This window comes from Macaca mulatta, chromosome 16, assembly GCF_049350105.2.
Source record: "Macaca mulatta isolate MMU2019108-1 chromosome 16, T2T-MMU8v2.0, whole genome shotgun sequence".
Taxonomy (NCBI): domain Eukaryota; kingdom Metazoa; phylum Chordata; class Mammalia; order Primates; family Cercopithecidae; genus Macaca; species Macaca mulatta.
This window is the reverse complement of record NC_133421.1, coordinates 83,823,162-83,829,575: the sequence shown is the minus strand read 5'-3', so window position 1 is coordinate 83,829,575 and position 6,414 is coordinate 83,823,162.

The following is a 6,414-nucleotide window of genomic DNA, read 5'->3' as shown; positions in this document are numbered from 1 at the left end:
ACACACTCTCACACTCACACTCACACACACAGTCACACAGTCACACACACTCATACACTCTCACACACACTCACACAGTCACACACACTCATACACAGTCACACTCACACACTCACACAGTCACACACACTCATACACTCTCACACTCACACACCCACATACACTCACACACACTCACACACTCTCACACTCACACACACACACTCACACATACACTCACACACACTCTCACACTCACACACACTCTCACACTCACACACACCCACACACACACATACACTCACACACACTCTCACACTCACACACACACACACTCACACATACACTCACACACACTCTCACACTCACACACACTCTCACACTCACACACACTCTCACACTCACACACACCCACACACACTCACACATACACTCACACTCACACACACCCACACACACTCACACATACACTCACACACACTCTCACACTCACACACACAGTCACACAGTCACACACACTCATACACTCTCACACACCCACACACACTCACACATACACTCACACACACACACACACAGTCACACAGTCACACACACTCATACACTCTCACACACCCACACACACTCACACATACACTCACACACACTCTCACACTCACACACACAGTCACACAGTCACACACACTCATACACTCTCACACTCACACACACAGTCACACAGTCACACACACTCATACACTCTCACACTCACACACACACACACTCACACACACTCTCACACTCACACACACAGTCACACAGTCACACACACTCATACACTCTCACACTCACACAGTCACACAGTCACACACACTCATACACTCTCACACTCACACACTCACACAGTCACACACACTCATACACTCTCACACTCACACACCCACACAGTCACACACACTCACACACTCTCACACTCACACACCCACACACACTCACACACACTCACACACTCACACACACAGTCACACACACTCATACACTCTCACACACCCACACACACTCTCACACTCACACACTCACACAGTCACACACACTCATACACTCTCACACTCACACACTCACACAGTCACACACACTCACACACTCACACAGTCACACACACTCATACACTCTCACACTCACACACTCACACAGTCACACACACTCATACACTCTCACACTCACACACCCACACACACTCACACACACTCACACACTCTCACACTCACACACACAGTCACACACACTCATACACTCTCACACACCCACACACACACTCTCACACTCACACACACAGTCACACACACTCATACACTCTCACACACCCACACACACACACTCTCACACTCACACACTCACACAGTCACACACACTCATACACTCTCACACCTACACACTCACACGCACTCTCACACTCACACACTCACACAGTCACACACACTCATACACTCTCACACTCTCACACACCCACACACTCTCACACACACTCTCTCACACACTCACACAGTCACACACACTCATACACTCTCACACACCCACACACACTCACACACACTCACACACACTCATACACACTCACACTCACACAGTCACACACACTCATACACTCTCACACTCTCTCACACACACACATATACATACAGGTTCCAGGGTGGGGTTCTGACAGTCGAGTTGGCACATCACAACCTCGCCCATGACTATGGGTGCTTGGTCCAGGCTAATCTAAGTCACTCAGACTTCTCTCCCTAGATTATGGTGCCTTAGCACAGCTGATTGGCCCGCACGTGTCTCTTGACCCACTGGGCCAGATACTACTAGGAATTTGGAATTGGGACAGAAGACAGACAGACAGACAGACACACGCACGCACGCACGCACGCACACATGCACACACAGACTGATGTCTCTCAAAATAAGCCAACTCTTTTTGTTTGTTTTGTTTTTGTTTTTTTGTTTATTTGAGACAGAGTTCTGCTCTTGTTGCCTGTGGAGTGCAATGGCACGGTCTTGGCTCACTGCAACCTCCGCCTCTCAGGTTCCAGTGATTTTCCTGCTTCAGCCTCCCAAGTATCTGAGACTACAGGTGCACACCACTACGTACGGCTAATGTTTGTATTTTTAGTGGAGATGGGGTTTCACCATGTTGGCCAGGCTGATCTCAAACTCCTGACCAGGTGATCCGCCTGCCTCGGCCTCCTGAAGTGTTGGGATTACAGGTGTGAGCCACTGCACCTGGCTTGTTTGTTTGTTTTTGAGACAGTCTTGCTCTGTTGTTGCCCAGGCTGGAATACAGTGGCACCATCCTGGCTCACTGCAACCTCTGCGTCCCAGGTTCAAGCAATTCTTCTGCCTCAGCTTCCCGAGTAGCTGGGACTACAGGCATGCACCACCATGCCTGGCTAATTTTTTTGTATATTTGGTAGAGATGAGGTTTTGCCATTTTGGCCAGGTTTGTCTCGAACTCCTGACCTCAGGTGATCTGCCTGCCTTGGCCTCCCAAAGTGCTGGAATTATAGGTGTGAGCCACCGTGCCTGGCCAGGAAGCCAAATCTTAACATCTAAACCCAGGCTTTTTTTTTTTTTGAAATAGGGTCTCCCTCTGGAGTGCGTTGGTGCAATCATGGCTCACTGCAGCCTGGAACTCCAGGGTTCAAGCATTCCACTCCTCTCAGTCTCCCAAGTAGCTGGGACTACAGGTGCACACCACCATGCTCGGCTGATTTTTTTCATTTTTATGTTTTGTAGATACGAGGTCTCACTCTGTTGCCCAGGTTGTAACTCAGGCTTTCTTTCAGTTGTCTGGCTTTCCCCACCCTGGCTGGGAAGTAGAAGATGCCGGCTGGAGAGACAATGAGAGGAGGAGAAACAAGCGCCTGTCTTGTTCTCTCTGGAAGACTCCTGGTGTTCTATGAGAGCAAGTTCCCCTCCTCATTTTAAGGTAGTTCGTGTGTGTTTCCCATTACTTGTGACCGAGAGTCCTAATGAATTCTGTATCATCGCGCCATTTTTCTAAAGAGTGGAGTTGAATTTTGGAGAGGTTAAGTCACTTGCCCATGGCCATTTGGCGAGCGGTGGTGGATGTTGGAGAGAAGCCAGGTGTGTTGGCTGCAAAGCTCAATGCCTCCCACTGCCCATCCCTGAATTCTTCCCCTCATCCTGGGGACAGCGATTTCTTCTTTGTCTGACCCCTGCCATTTGGATTCACCATGCAGTCACGGCAAACGTACATCTCAGAACTCTCACGACAGCTCCAGTTTCAAACATTGCCCCAACACTCCTGCGGGTGCACCAAGATTTCTGAGACCTCTGTCCTGGATGGGCTCGGAAAATATGGTCCCCACTACGATACTCCCCTGCTTTATTGCCTCACTCTTCATGGTGTCCTTAATGGGACGTGAGGGCTGGAGAGGTCCAGGGAGCGGCCCCAGAAGTGAGTGGGTGCAAGGAGTGGGAGAGGGTCAGGTAGGCATGGAAGGTAGAGAGAATGAAAGGTGGAGGAGAGCCAGGTTAGGAAAGAAAAAAGGGAGGATGTAAGACACGCAGAGACTAGATGGAACGAACACAAGCAGCTGCCGTTTTCAAAGCTGTATTGAGCACTGTGAATTCTCTTGATTCAACCCTTTGATGACTTCCGGCTGCCCTTGGAGGAAGTCCCAGCTCTCTGGCCTTGTTCAGAAGGTCCTTCAAGGGCTGATGCCTGTTCCCTCCCTACCCTCAGGCCACTCTGGCTGCCCCTTCTTTATTCCCCATACACATGAGCCCCTGGGACCCCTTGGATATCTGCTCCCACTCATCCCGGCTGCCTGGTGTGGTCTTCCTTCCTCTCCTCTCAGCCTCTGCAGCTCAGTCCAGCCGTCACTTGCTCAAGGAGGCCTCTGCCTCAGCCTTGGTTCCCCTGAGATGAGGGCTTACTGCCATGTTGTTTATTTGGGAATATGATTCTTGGAAGTGGGAGCAAGGAAGAAGGGAGTAAAGCAGGGAAGGAGGGAAAAGCAATATTGGAGGCAGCTGCAGCCACAGGCACTGGCGCTCCACCCCATGGGGTTGTATAGTGTGCATCTCAGTCCTCCCCCCGAGGATGAAAGGGAAAAGCATCTAGGCATGGGCTCCTGTTCCCATCGGTCCATTGGTCAGCGGTGCCTCCAAGGACAGGAAGTCGCCCACTCTCCGGGATTGCACAGGAGCGAGAGCCCTCGGGTGTTTCCTTCCACAGTGACAGAGGGCCTCGGAGTCACCGTGTAGGCTGAGGCCAGGCGCTGCCCTATGGCACCTGCGAGAGGCTGGTCTGTGCGGGACTGGGAGCTGCAGCAGATGATGGGGTAGGAGGTGAGGCCGGAGTGGCATGGCAGGTGCTGGAAACACCTTCCCTGACCGCCTGTCTCCAGGCCGTCCCTGTGAGTTTCATTAGCTCAGCACCTCACTTGTCGCCCACATAATGCCTAACACAATTTGTGTTTAGTTTATGTTTGTTCACCTATTTTACATTTGCCTTCCACTCACATTGGCTTGCCATCTTGTCTCACTGCAGCCTTGACCCCGTCCCCCGCCCAGGCTCAAGTGATCCACGCCCCTCAGTACCCCAAGTAGCTGGGACTACAGGTATGCACCAACATGCCAGGCTAATTTTTGTATTTTTGGTAGATATGAGGTTTTGCCATGTTGCCCAGGCTGGTCTCAAACTCCTGGGCTCAAGTGATTATCCTGCCTCAGCCTCTCACAGTGTTGGGATTACAGGCATGAGCCTCCGCACCTGGTGACATTGGGTTTTTAAAGGTCGCTTTTACTGCTGTGTGGAGAACAGACTCCAGGTGGGAAGAGTGGGATGGGGAGACCAGCCAGGGGTCTCTAGGGGTCCAGGAGAGAGGTGATGGGACAGGGGTCATCTGTGGTGGAGAGGGAGTCAGATTCAGCATGATTTTGGAGTGAAGTGGACGGGACTTACTCATGAATTAGATGTGGGCAGTTAGGAAGAGAGGGATCAAGGAAGACATGAGGTTTGGCTTGAGAAACGGTGGACATGGGATTTGCTTGGTTGCTGGTGTCCTCTGATGGACAAGAGCTCACAAGATCAGGGCTGAATCTGCTGTGTTCCCTGGGTTGCCCCATATTCTGCCATATGAGAGCACAGTCAGTATTTGTTAAATGAATGAATACATGGAAAAAGACAGCAAGAGGGAGAGGGAGAAGGAGTGAGCAAGAGAGAGTAAAGAAGAGGCCCACCAGGGAGGAACTGGGCCCTGGGCAGCTCTGCCCTGTGGACATCCTGCCCCTGGGCTGAGGCTCACACCTTGACATTAGGCATGGTGGTCTTTTGTGCTCTTTGCCCTCTGTGCATGTGAAGGATTACACTGGCCCGCCTCTTTTAAAGTTGGCAATCACTATGCTACTCACTCTAATCAAGAAAATATGAACACATATGTTTCACTTCTGGGCAGCAACTTTCAGAGTGGTGCCTGGTCTGTGACACATCTTTCCCACTGCTGTGCGCAGGGGGAGTGCTGTAGGCAGGGGGAGCACATGTTGAAATAATGCCCTTGCCAGCTTGGCTTCCTGAGAGATTGTGACAAGCTGAGCCCCTTGCTGATCTGTGATGCCTATGTAGTCTAAGAGACAAACTCGTATCTGTGCTAAAGGACTAGGGTATTGGGGATATTTGTTATTGCAGCTTATCCTATTCTATCCTGACTAGCACACTGGAGAAGCTGTCCGGCCAATGGTTCCACTAACATTATGCGGAAAAGTCCTCCTTTAATTCTAGTGCCTGCTATTCCATTCTTCTCCTGATGAAGCACTCCTTATTCTATTTCTCATCTACAGCGGCATCTTCCCTCCCTGGATGTGAGATTCCTTCCAGCTGAAGGAAGGAGGCTGTAGATCAGTTGTCAGCTTTGCTTGGGCCTTCAGAAATCCTGTTGGGTTCTTAGCTGTGAGTGTGTGTGTGTGTGTGTGTGTGTGTGTGTGTGTGTGTGTGTGTGTGTCAGAGAGAGAGAGAGAGAGAGAGAGGGAGAGAGAGAGACTCCCTCCAGCTGACCAGGATAAATCAGTGTAGACAGCTCCTGTAAACATCTCTACAGTCTAGAGGAGTTGAGATGTTTACTAGGGCTGGTGCTGAGATCTCACACCCAGCTTTGCATTCTGGTGGAGGCTGCTTTAGGAAGAGCTAAGACCTGATCCCTTAAAGAATAGTTGAGTGCCTTTGGGTAAAGCTACTTGAGCCCCTCAGTCATGACCACTTGATCAATCATCAAACATAAACTTAGGGGCTCCCAGAGCCTAGTACCAGGTACTGTGGTCCCAAAAAAGACCCTGTCTTCTAGGTTCTTATGGCCCAAATAGAGCTATGATGCCCGTCCATGGACCCAAGGCTAAGGACCAGAAGCAGTTTGTCAACCAGCACAGGCCTAGTGATGCATGAGG